Source organism: Equus asinus, chromosome 22, assembly GCF_041296235.1.
Source record: "Equus asinus isolate D_3611 breed Donkey chromosome 22, EquAss-T2T_v2, whole genome shotgun sequence".
NCBI lineage: Eukaryota > Metazoa > Chordata > Mammalia > Perissodactyla > Equidae > Equus > Equus asinus.
Window position 1 is genome coordinate 34,256,334 of NC_091811.1, and position 14,274 is coordinate 34,270,607.

A 14,274-nucleotide genomic window follows, 5' to 3' on the forward strand; every position below is an offset into this window, starting at 1 on the left:
AATAGAAGGCATCCCGGCTTCCAAAATTCCTTTGTTAACAGTCCCTTTGATTCTTTCACATGATAATTTTAGAAAGAACCTTTCCTTTCAGGTATCAATAATAGCTTCTCTAACCTGGTAACTTTTCTGAAAATAAATAGGGACCTTTTCCTCTGTTATTTACATGAAATAATAGCCCTCATTTTCTCATTTATATTAAAAATGGTCACTTCTAATGTAGGTGGCTCTTATTCAACCAATAATTATTTACCATCTACTATACTACATACTACATACCACCTACTATATGCACACTGGCTTAACACATGTAAAAAAATTGCAGAGATAACACCACCAGTGTGCTTCTCCTTATGGGAGAAGCAGTCTTGGTCATTTGGCAGGTAAATACAGCTTAAAGACCCCAAGTCATCCAACTCATTCCAGAATTCACGCCCTCTAATTCCTATTAAATTGGTTTTTTTAACTACTCCACATTTCCTCCTAACAAATAGTCATATGGATCATGTGATAATTATAATAAAACCATAACAATTTTCAAACATCTTCCCTCACAAATAGAAGATAAAATTCACAATTTGTTTGTGGACTTCTACAAGGCTATGTAGTTTCGGGTGAAATTATAAATGACAAACAAAAGGGAAATTCAGCTATGCAAAGAAACTAAATGGACACACACAATTTTTGAAAATTATACATGTCATTGTCATTAATGTCCCTATTATAAAACAATAAGTTGTTATACAAAGCCAAAGAACACGATTCAAATTCAAAAGAATTCTGCAAATTAAGGACATGGAAAAGAAAATAGCTGTGCTATTTAACATCAGCTTCTTGAACACAATCATTAGTCAATACACTGAGTAGATAATGTTGCCCTGATCATTGTTAATTTAAGTCTATTTTCATTCATAACTTATAGTCTGTGGATAAAGAGAAATGTTAAAAATGCTTTGCACAACCTATAAGTTCAGGCGATCCTTAAAATACGTGAACCATATGATGCCCTTATTGGCTAAAATCTCTTTAATGATTCCCATCTCACTCAGGACAATAGTCAAGGTCCTGCTTCGGTCTACCAGGCTTCATATGATAGACATCACATCACCCTCTCCATCTTCTTCTCTTACTCTCCACTCCTTAATCTCTTCCTGCCACACTGCCCTTCGTGACACTCCTTCAACACAGCAAGCACACTCCTTATACTTGTCCTTCCCACTGACTAGAACTCTCTTCATCTATATATCTAAAGGGTTCCTTCTCTCACTCCATTCAGGTCTATGCTCCATTCTCTCCTTATCAGAAAGTCCTTCCCTAGACACAGTATCAGAAAGTTTTCCATCATTCTTCACTTACTCTGCTTTATTTTATTCTTAGTACTTATCCCATTAACATATATATTAAAATCTTCACTTGATGTCTTCCATCACTAGAATGAAAGCTCCAGGAGGGTAGGAACTTCTGTTGCATGAATGAACAAATGAATGAACGAATGATCCTCTTTTCATTTCATCCAGCTGAATAGGGAACTTCTCCAGAGAAACAACAGCAAAAAGAAAAATCTTAAAGTTCTTGATTTCTTCAAATATCAGTACAATGTAAAGTGAAATAGTATCAATTATAATCTTTATCAAATTATAAATTGGTGAAGATGGCAAATGATGATGCCATTTTTTACGTCTGTACACAATGCTATGCGCAGAATTGTTTGTATTCCATAACTTTCAAGGCAGCATAATGCAGTAGGCCTGCATCATGTCAAGATTTACCTCTGTTACTAGTATTTCATGTAATACTGGGAGGCCATTTCGGTTTGTAAAATTGGTGGACTGGATTGAGGGCTTTTTCTATCTCTCAAGACGATAGGGATTCTCTGAGATGTTTGTCTCTTTCTTCTTGGTTTTTGCTTCCAAACATGCAAAACTCAAACAACAACTGTATTCAGTTTAAGGTCAATATTTACATAATGGCTGGTTGCCAAGAAAACCCACCACTTTTGGCTTCAATTTATTTCTTTTCAATGCTTAGTTCAATGATATTTGTAAACTGAAAATTTGGGGATGCTTACTACAAGAAAACTCTTTATGAAAGATTCACGCCAAAGTGGTTCTCAACCCTGCAAGAATCAGTGCAGACATACTTACAAACCCAATTACTTGGGCATATCATTATAAATACAGCTTTTTATAGGACACTCACCTAATTTAGCCAAGAGCAGAGATTTGAGTATATGCATTGCATCAAGACACACTTGAAATTATCTTTCCTTTAAGCCGGAGGGTAGTGTTCTCTCAAGACACATAACAATAATAATCTGTCTAGGCCCTAATGCTAATGCTAAGAAATAACTAAACCCCTGAAGCATCCTGGCAGAAGACCTTTAAGCTTAGCTCCTTTCTGAATAAGCCATTTGACTTCAAGAGATGTGATCAGACTGAAGGACAAAGGCACTTATCTCTCTGTGAGATGAAAACTGAAAAACCCACTGGTAGTTGCTCCGTAGGAGACCTGGAGGAGCTAACTCAAACTCCAGGAGAGTTGCAGAAATGGTAACACTGGAGGAGTAACAGAGAGGGAGAGGATCCTCAAGCTTCCATAAATAACCAAGCAATAGTAGTGAAAGTTGTCATCACTATTTATGACAACTTGGAGAATTCTCTGAGGCAGGAGATGAATACAAAGCCATCAGTCACTCATGGTGACACTCAGGGCAATGGGGCCTCCAAAGGCCAGCATGGCTCCAGTTTACCAAGGAGTGTGACTAACACTACACCTTCCACAATGGCTTACAAATGCTCATAGTAGACCCTTTGACTGTTGAAATCTTCCTATTTACACAGAAATTGTCTTACACGTGGTAGTCAACATTCAGTAGTTAAAATTAGCGTTAGCAAACAGATTGACTCTGAAGGTTGTCAAGAGCATTTAGAGGCATACCTGAGCCCAGAGACTATAACAGAGATGAAAGAAAACTTGACTTTCATGACCCAAGTGTTCCCCACTACAATGACATAATTAATAACATTTTATATGTTTTAAGGTTTTGATTCTGGAAAAGTTATAAGAAATCTTCATTTCAAAACAGTTTATACAACATAAAGATGAATAGAAATCAGGGTACCTATATATCTTATTAGGTAAGAAATTTCCTTCTATTCCTGAAAATTTCTTCAAATTATTTTTTCACCTTCAAATCCTAAGAAGAGATGCTCTCTGGTGAGCTAGTGGTTAGGATTTGACACATTAAGATCCTAAAAAGAGAATACCCAAATGCTGGACCTTTTATATAAAGATGTTAGTCATGATTTGCAAAACTGAGAACATACCAAGTAAGCACATACAAGAAATAAACACATGGCAAGAGATTTTGAGAACTCTAGAATTGATGGCAAAAGAATGATCAGCAAAGATAATGTAAGTGTCCTGACCTGCTGAGTCTCCCAGTCCACTCTCTCCCACTCCTGATGTCCTTGATATTATCTATTTCTTGCAATGCTGAAAAAAAAAAAAGGAAAGAAGAGTATTAATAAGAAGTCAAAGTATTTCCAAAATACTCAGGTGAAAAAAATTAAACTTGATAAAGAGAGTTGAAGTTCCAAAATTCCTACTATGAAACTATGGAAGGAATATTAAGTAATTTCATTGTAATAAATTTTTTCTAGACAAGATTCATAGCCACACAACAATGTCAGACTCATAGGACTGTGCCAGCTAATGGTTGATGAATGAATAATGAATGAACAATTGAAAGACAAACTTTTATAAATGATAGTCAAGATATAATAAGGACAGTTGAGATGTAAAAATGTGAGTCAGCTATTTTGGAGCTGCATCAATTGAATCAGTTTAAACGATCTTTATATTATTAATTCAGTCATGTAAGCATGTGTATGTATGTAGCCTATGGTCACCTCGGCCTAGTTTTATTGAGAGAAACAGTTTTAACCATCTTTATAGTCCATAATGGTTAACTTAAACTATACTTATAATGCAACATTACTTACAGCTACAGTACTCTATGGAAAACATGCTATTGGGCATGACAATATATTAAGTACAGACTAGGAAGTATCAAAGCAAAGTATTAGGTTGTACTAGGATAAGTTGTATAAGAATAGAAGGTTTATAAACACTGGATAATTTCTAGGTTAAAAACAACAAAACCAGCAAAATAAAAACCGAAACACTGTATTTATACTCAGTCACTTTATCAGAGCCAGACTCCAGTGACATAAAGACCAGGGTTTCACCATTGGTCCCCTCACAGAAGAACTATACGTCTTTGGAAATTTATCTACACTCTTGAAGGCTTGTTTTCCTGATCTGTAAAATGGTTTTACGGGCTAGTCATGAATCCAAACATCCAAAAAATTTTCAATACATACAAATATTTTATCATGATTGTATTATTTATTTATGGATGTAGAATAATTTTTATAAGGGGAAGTGCATCAGCTATTCTCAATTTTTTAAGCTTTTGTTCCCAAAATGATTAAGTTCTATGGTTTCAAGATGTTTAAACACTTATTAATGATTTTTGTGATCTCGCAACATGCTTATTAAAATTGTGTAAATATAAATTGTATAGATTTTCTGCTCTCGAGTGATAGAATTATCTGTATTATCAGCCAGATTATGTGGTCAGTATTTTAAATAAGACTTCAAAATGATACTTTCTGGATAATAGAATTCCACTTCTGGGATATTGGTCTAACATACTAGGGCCAGAGATTTAGAAGTGATCTAGGACCAGGGTACTTGTATAACTTTTGATTAGTAGTTTATATTACACTTTTAATTTTTAAAAGCCTCAATAATTTTGGGTGATTTCTGGAGTACCTAAATTTTTTTAAACGATACAAAATAGTAAAGGAAATTATACAACAAGATCAAGTGGTATTTATCCTAGGAATGCAAAGATGGTTTAACATCTAAATATCAAAGAACATAATATATCATACTAATAAAATAAAAGACAAAAGCATACAGTCATCTCAACAAATGCTGAAAAACAGGTGACAAAATCCAACACCCTTTCACGACAAAAACACTCAACAAACTAGCAATAGAAAAGAACTTCCTCAACCTAATAAAGAGTGTCTACAAAAAACCTACACACACTTGACAAGACAATTCAATAGGGGAAAGAAAAGTTGTGGTATGACAAAAAATAAATAGGGGCCGGCCCCAAGGAGTGGTGGTTAAGTTTGTGAGCTCCACTTTGGCGGCATGGGGTTCAGAGGTTCAGATCCCAGGTGAGGACCTACATACTGCTCAACAAGCCATGTTGTGGTGGCGTCCCATATACAAAACAGAGGAAGACTGGCACAGAGGTTAGCTCAGGGCCAATCTTCCTCACCAAAAGTAAATAAATAAATAAATAGATCTAGTCTTTGTCCCTGGTTCCTGGCACAGAGCTTCAAAAAACCCTTGGAATTACCTGAGTGATAAGTGTGCCTTTGTTATGATATGAGATGACTCATGACAGAGCCTCCTAGAGAGCATCAGGTTGGGAAAGGTTGTCAGAAAAATGCAACTAGGTGATTCGAGGGCTGGAACTTTCAGAAGCCTCCCCCTCCCACTGACCCCTGACCTTTGGGGAGAGAGAAGGAGCTAGAGACTATGTTCAATCACGTGGTCAATGATTTACTCAATCATGCCTATGTAACAAAACCTCAATAAAAACTCTAAACAACAAGGCTCAGAGAGCTTCCTGGTTGGTGAACATATTGATGGACCAGAAGGGTGGCACACCCTGATCCACAAAGACAGAAATTCCTGCACTCAAGACCCTTCCAGACTTGTCCTATGTACCCCTTCATCCAGCTGTTCATTTGAATCCCTGAATCATAAATATAGCACTTTCATGAGTCCTGTGAGTTGTCCTAGTGAAACTACTAGAACCTACTACAGAACTACTGAACCTGAAGGAGTGTTGTGAGAACTCACAAACTTATAGCCAGTTAAGCCAGGCAGAAGTGCCCATAGCCTGGAGACCACACTTGAAGCTGGATTTTGGAGGAAGGGCAGTATTGTTGGGGACCTTATCATTTAACTTGTGAGATCTGATGCCAACTCCAGATAGTTGTCAGATTGACTTGAATGGTAGGACACACAATCAATGTCAGAGAATTAGAATTGGAACACAATAGTCTTTTCAAAAAATGGTTCTGGTACAATCAAATATCCACATGCAAAAGGATGGAATTAGATCCCTACCTCAATATCATACAAAATATTAACTCAGAATGGATCACATACCTAAGTGTAAGAGCTAGAACTATAAAACTCTTAGAAGAAAGTATAAATATTCATAATCTTGAGTTTGGCAATATTTTCTCAGATAAAACACCACCAGATAAGACAAGTGACAAAAGAAAAAAATAAATTGGACTACACCAAAATACAAAACCTTGTGCTTCAAAGTATACCATGAAGAAAATGAAAAGAAAACCTATAAAATGGAAGAAAATATTTACAAATCATACATCTGATAAGGGATTTGTATCCAGAATATATAAAGAACTCTTATAACTCTACAATAAAAACGCGAACAAAGTAATTAAAAAACGGGCAAAGAATCTGAATTCTTTCACCAGAGAAGATACATAAATGGCCAATTAGCACATGAAAGACGCTCAACAACATTTGGGAAATGCAAATCAAAGCCATAATGATATACCCCTTCACATCTACTAAGATGGCTATTCTAAAAAAGGATAGATAATAACAAGTATTGGTGAGGGTGTAGAGAAATTAGAACGCTCAGCTCATACATTGCTGGTGAGATGTGAAATGCTGTAGGTGCTTTGGAAAATAGTTTGGCAATTCCTAAATATCTGGCAAACCAGAAATTCCACCCCTATATACATGCACAGTAGAACTTTCCAGTGATAAAATATGAAGTGAGATGATCCATAACAGATATACATAACATAGTATCATCAGCACCAAACAGATAAGGCATTAACACAGTTGATTACTAAGCTAATTAAATAACTATCAAATTAAAAAATAGAAGATCGATAATCTTAGTTTGATCCCAGGAAATTGTGAGTAACTGTAAGTAAAGTGTAACCTTATGGAAGAGATGTTTACTTGCTGGTACTGTTCCTTACGAGGAGGAGTAAAAATGCCAGATTTCCTCTATTGAGAATTTGTTAATTTTTGTCTATCCAAGCTCTAGCATTTATGTGTGACCACTGAAAAGTTACTTAATGTGTTGCTTCTTCCTTTTCCTCATCTGTTAAATGGGAATTATAATAATGCATGCCTTAATTCTGCCTTAGCAGAATTAAATGAGTTAATGCATGTCAAGTGCAAGAGTGCCTGGCAAACTGTAGTTAATCAATATTAGATCACCTTATCACTTTCATTACAATTTCATACCATAGCAAGAATATGTACAGGCATTTTAATTAAATGTAAATTACCATTCAACGGGAAGGTGAAATGTCATAAGGGAAGATTTTTGTATGCATATTGAGAAAACTAGGGCTCTTTCTTTGTATCACTCACAATGGCCAGCAGAGTGAAGTTCTATGACTCGCCAGGACTATATCATGTGCCTTTGTAGTGGGCAGAGAATGAAGAAGCAGTTCTCCCAAAGGAAAGGATGTGTATGTGTGTAGGGGGTGAAGGGGGAAGCTCTCTCTAGAAGAAGAGGAGTGGTAAAGAATGCTGGAAGACAAAACAATAGTTGCCTACCTATATCTACTACGTAAATAAGGACAACCTTTGTTTGCTGTAATTCAGGTTTTCTAATTTAACTGAACTCAGATGATGTTAAAAAAAAATGGGTGATTTATAGAAATACAGAACTCTTCAAATAAAAAGTCCTTAGGCTAAGCCTGGAGGGAAACTCCTTTCCCTCTTCCTCCATATCTAATTGGTCATTGAATAGTGCCCATCCCATCTCTTAAATCTGTCCCTTTCTCTCCATTGCCATAGCTATTGCCCTCCTCTATTCTCTTTTTCTGCTCTTACCTTGACTATAGTGATACTTCTTTAGCTGTTCTCATTGCTCCAGTCTCAAAACCTCCACATGAGACAAGTTGAGCATGTTCTGCCATTCTTGTCTGCCTACTCTTCCCTTAAGAGTCAACACAATTATTACACCTTCTCAGTGAAGTCTTTCCTAACTCTCCAAGGGATATTGGGCAACCTCTCATTCCATGAGACCTACATGTGGTAGGTTAGTATACACGTGGAAGTATCCAATTATGGGTTATGTCATATTAGCACAAGTTTTTATTATAATACCATATACTGGAAAGGTATGATAAAATGAGGCTTTTCATATCTGGCTAGTCAAAGTTGAAAGTACCTCAAATCTTTTGAAAAAATATTTCAATCATGTATACCAGCAACCTTACATGTGATCATGTGTAGTTTCATTTCTGAGAATATATCCTGAGGAAACAATTCTGAAAACAAAGTTTAGGCACAGATATATTCATCTAAACATTCTTGATAATATAAAAAAGGAAGGAGTCCAAGTGGTCTAAAATACTAATTTTGGTTAATAACGAAAGGATTTTAGTTTATATAACCAAGAAATACACATACACTTGATACAAAAATGACTCGAAGGATAAATGCCAAAATATTACAATGTTTAGAATTAAGAATTTCTTACTTTCTTCTTTTGCTAATCTCTATTTTCTAAGTATTTTTCCAATAAATTATATAGCTTTCATAATAATAAAAAGGTTATTAAGTAGAATAACAAAACTGTCATACAAATTGCATATTGCTATTTAAGTGAGTGGAAAAAAGGGTTTTGCAAAGGTTCTGAGTTGGCACCTAGTGCCCTCATAATAACCAGGTCTTCCTCCCCAGCACACCGACACCCACTGGGGCACCCCATCCAGGTCCATTTCCTGTGTAGGAGCCAAAAGTCCTTTTTCAAAAAACCATTTATTGACTTATTTTATTAAGTGTTAGACAACTTATCTACAGCAGCTCTTTACTTCAAAACCACCCTGTGAAGTGTGCATTCTTACTCAACAAAGGAGGATACCAATTTGAACTTAGCTGCCCACGGTCACATGGTCAGCAAGTGGCAGGGCTGGGACTTGAACCCAAGATTGCCTGACTTCAAAATCCATTTTCTCTCCAATATACCACACAGACCTCTTCCAAATATACCTATGTATCAATTTCCTGTTTTCTTTTCAACTGTTTCCTAACATATCAAATAAAGTAATTGTTACTAATATGGAAATGAGATAGTCAGATTACAGTGGGAAAAAGACAAGAATTGGAGGCCTCCCCTGCCACCTGTCACTACCCCTTCTTCTTTTTATTTCCTGCGTAGTGTTACCATCTCTAAGACTAGTTTATGACCTTGCCTATTTTGTTCATTGCTCTACCTCTAGCATCTAGAACAGTAACAGTACCCGATTGAAATTGGAGTTTAATAAATACCTGGTGGATGAATGAAAAAATGTATTCATGAGAACATGCACAAATTCTTCTCTTTACTAGCTATGTGTGACAAATCTACTAGCCACTCAGCTTTTAAATCTCCATTTCTTTAATGCAACATAAAGCCTAAGGTTGTTATGTGTTTAAATTCATTCATTCAAAAACTGCTCATTCAGGATCTATTATATGCCAGAGATTGTTCTCACCAATAACAGGGAACAAAACAGATAAAAATCTCTCACGCAGCTTACAGTGTGGTGAGTGAAGAAAGACAAGAATATAACATCATGTGTTAGATGGTGATAAATATTTTGGAGACAAACAGCATGTAGATAAGAGTCTGAGAGAAGAACCTGCAATTTTAAGAAGGGTAACTGAAAAAGAGGACATTCAAGTGAGGTGAGGGAGTGAGACATGTATATATTGGGGAAAAAATTTTTCAGGCAGAGGGAATAGCATGGTGGCATGACTATTTTCAGAGTGCCTGTAGGCAGTGAGTGGAGAGAGTAATAGGAAGTGGGATCAGATAAGTGAGGGAGGAACAAGGACAATTACGTAAGGCCTTGTAGGATACTATAAGAATACTGGCTTTTGTTCTCAGAAAAATCAGGAGCCATTGGAGGAGTTTGAGCAGAAGTGGGATATGCTGTGACTTAGGTTTTTAGTGGGCTCAGTATTTCTTAATGGAGTTGCTATTGGGCAACTCCTTTTTGTCCCGACCAACAAGCACATGGCAGGCTATCTAGCATCCATAAACTATGCCCACCAAATGCCAGGAGAAATCCCCAAGCCTTTTGATAACCAAAAATGCCCCCATTTATTTCCAGAGGTATGTTAAGAATAGACTGAAAAGTATGAAAGTAGAGTCCATTCCAATATTCCAGGCAATAGTTTACGCTATCTTGAGCCGGAATGGCAGTGATGAATTCAGAATATGTATTTTTAGCAGATAGGATTTGCCAGTGGATTGGATGTAGGTGTGAGTGAAAGCTAGGAGTCAAGGAGGACTCCCAGGTGTTTGAAGTGAGAAAAATAGAAGGACGGAGTTGCTAGTCCCTGACATTGTGAAGACTAAATGTGAATGGGACAGATTTGGTGAAGAAAAAAGGCATTCAGTTGAGACATGTTCAGAACTACTATGTAAAAACTGATACATCCATATTTTATCCAATAATTTTGAGAAATGAGGCAATTGGCACTAGTCAGAAGTGATAGAATTTGTTAAAGTACATTTCATGAAGGGATACGGTTAACAGAAATCAACATTAGATAAATGAATAAATGATTACTGATAACTAAACGTAATCTATTAGCTATTCTAAGCAATTGGATTATGTCACAAAAAGTTTTTTTAATAGAACCCAAAGGAATGAATCTAACTGTGGAATTTCAGACAATAAATTGGGTGTGGGTAGGCAGGCTTTTAATGCTGTTAAAATCCCACCAGGCCCAGATTGCTCAGAGTAGATGTCCTACAGTGAGATTAGGCTCAGCCTTGGGAACACAGTGGGTGCTACCACTGTCCTGTAGCTCGTACTGACTAAGCACAACCACTTCCAACACTGTGGAGTCAACTGGTCAATATACGCAACCTTTTCTATACTCATGGGCATGCCGGCATGATTTAAGGATTTCAGTGGAAAATCTGCATCCAGACATTATTTAGACACCCTTTATGAGTAAAGTTGAGTCATTCTTCCATGGACAGAACAAATTATCCGAGTCGACACAATGAACTGATTGATACAAACACACAATTTAGAGTTGCTAGGAGGAGGAAGTATCCAATTGCATCACTGCTGAAACCTTTTCCCCAGTGATAACAGTCTGCCTGCTCATAGGAGTAGAAAAGCACAATTCTGAACAGCAACGCTCATCATAGAAACGTGAAGTTTACCCCCTAATGTATCGAATAGTCAAACTCATATAGTCAGAAAACTTTCATTCTCTTTGGATGTATATCACACATCTGAACATTCTTTTTCAATATTTTCTATTATTATTCCCTAAGAGTAGATCAGGTGAGGTATTTGCATTCCAAAAGAAGTCCTGGCACACATACATACACATGAATGCAGTTTGCTTCCTTTAGAACATGGCATCATTTTCCAGACTGACTTGGGATTGCTAGACACCCTCTTTCTCTCAATAACATGAGTGGAAAAGAAATGGATGCAATTCTTCAGTCAAGTTGCATCTCCAATGACCAGTAAGCTAAAAAAGTTAGAAGGTTCATGCAAAAGTGGTTGCTTGAACTAAAGTGGGAAGGAATGTGATCAAGAAGTACCCGTGGCAGACAGATGTCCCACAGGCTTCACATTGTTGTTTCCCTGGAAGGACATAGTGTGTCATAATGAATTACCATTAATTTGAACCAGCAGTACTGTTAGATTGAGCCCCGCAATGCAGGATGCCAAACAGTGCCCGCAAAATCATCTAATGAGGGGACAAGGCTGCTTGAGCAGCACCGCTTCACTCAATTAGTGGACAAGGCTTTTAATGCCACTCTGCACAACTAAAGCAATTTTCATTACTTAGAGCTAAGTCTCCATTTAGAATGTTTTGGAAGCTGAAACAGGGTTTCTTTTTTTTTTTTTAATATAATTTATCTTGAGAGTATTTGAACAGTTATAAGCTATTTGAAAGCCAATCACATTATTTCCTATTTTCCCCTAAGTAATATTGAAATATATTTTTTAAAAGTTCAAATGATAGAATTTACTCTAGCAAATGAAATGTAAATAAGATAGCAAATGATTAAGGATATGCTGAGGGTCTGTGCGTGTGCGTGTGTGCGCGTGTATGCAGGCACTATGTGTGTCTCTCAGTGCCAGAATTACAGTTGGTGAATTTCATTTCATCAGCCAACATTATCAGGCGGGTTGCATATTTATTCTATATATCCACATTTTTTAAAAAAAAATCCAGATCTTGCCTTCTTTGGCTGGGAGCACTTATATTTCATAGCTTTTGATATGAGGAACTGACGTTTCCACTTCATTATTTTTTCCACTATGTCACTGCATGATGAAAAGCACTGGGATGTGGAATGGCACAATTTTCTTTAATATTGTGATCATTGACTTATCTCATAGCTAAAACTTTGTCCTAACCGAGGCTATTTAGGCTGAGTAAATTCCTTTCATTCTCCTTAGAAATACACAGGGCACTAACTCTATACATCACTCTCAACCCCTTCTAGCTGAGTATCTACTCAGTGCATTTAATTCTCAGACTGCTTGCACAGTGTGAAATTCTATGATATTTTGCCTATTTAATTAGAATGTCATTGGGTAAAAGGAACTACTCAAATGTTAGACACACAGTAGGTGCCATTAAATTTTTGTTAAATTGCATACAAATTCTACGCAGATAAAGAAAGTGAACCTCATGAGTACACACTCATGATCCTTCTGCCTTTACTTCCTTCAGGTAATGGCAACATCAGGATCAAAAATCAAGAGGATGGATGTGTAGCTATATCTTACCCATCACCTAAATCATTTTGTGGTTTTTGTTTGCCAAAAATTAAAAAAAAAAATTCCCATTACCTAAAGTAAGGCCAATACAAATCAATTTTTTAATGATACACATCTTCATATCTTTGTTTTTTCAAAGAGCTATAGGAACACACTGAATCGCAATCATCCAGGGCAGAAGCTAGGAATAAGTTTAAAACTTTCTTTAGTACTTTGGGCCATTGCAAAACCCATAGTTGAATAAATCAACAATCATCAGACCTTTTTTTCTTTCTTTCTTCTCATAGCCATATTTCATTTTCTTACAACAATTTTAATAGCTTCTACTTTCTTCCCTCCAAAAGGGTTAACTTCAAAAGCATGTCACACTTTCAGAGAGCAGGTTATGTATTACTAGAAAATGGTGCATTATTGGCATTGTTGTGCAGTAAATAAAAATTAGAGAAAAACAATATGGTTCAGGAAGCAAGCAATAGTTCCTATAATACGGTATGCTTTTATTAATTATAATGACTTAGAAACTGACAAAGAATATGCACTGAATCTGTACCCCGCCCCTCCCCAGAATACACGATATGAAATCACATTATTGACTCAAATTATTACAAAAGTAGAGAAAACTATTAATAGCTTCATTTATTCTACTCTCTTGTCAAAAGGCAAAAGGGAGAGGGGACTCTGATTAGTTGTAGAAATTTAAAAAAACAAAATTTAAGAATTAAATTTAATGGGAAAGTACCAGTAATATATACAATTCAGTAGGTATCAATCTCTTAATGCTTCCCCCTCACTTCCTCTTTGTTCTTACTAGAGTATTTTGAAGTACCATCAGCAATGATGACCATTTAGCTTTCCATCAATGTTAACGTTAGTATCTAACATCACAAATATTTTCCCCCCTTGATTAAATTTTATTTTTAATACATACGATATTTGCATGGTCCAAAAGCCAAACTACATATAAAGGTATCCCTGAGGAGACTTATTTCCAGCCCTATCTCTTCTATTCATTCCCACCCACACATCACATGTAATTATTTTCATTAATTCTGGCTTATCCTTCACGTATATCTTTTGCATAAATAAGCAAATATATGTACTTATTTGCCCTTCTTTCATTTAATGCAAAAGATAGCATACTGTCTATATTCTCTGAAGTTTTTAAAAATTTTCACCCAACAATGTATCCTGGAAATGTCTCCATATTAGTGCATAGAGATCTTCCTCATTATTTTTTATAACTACATGATACTTCACTGTACAGGTATACTTTAATTTATTCAACAAGTCTTTTATGGACGGGGATTTAGTTTATTTCCAATAGTTTGCAATTGCAAATAATGTTACGAGTAACAACCTGCATGAGTAT

The 14,274-nt window shown here is 36.1% G+C and overlaps 1 protein-coding gene across 15 annotated transcripts in view; it reads right to left on the bottom strand.

Moving 5' to 3' along the window:
• SOX5 (SRY-box transcription factor 5) overlaps positions 1–14,274 on the bottom strand; it is a 951,808-nt gene that overhangs the window by 633,427 nt on the left and 304,107 nt on the right. For all 15 annotated transcript variants that reach the window (XM_070494048.1, XM_070494061.1, XM_070494052.1 and 12 more), the window contains one exon: positions 3,426–3,492. The gene's annotated coding sequence lies outside the window, so the exon portion shown is untranslated. The remainder of the gene's footprint in view (positions 1–3,425; positions 3,493–14,274) is intronic.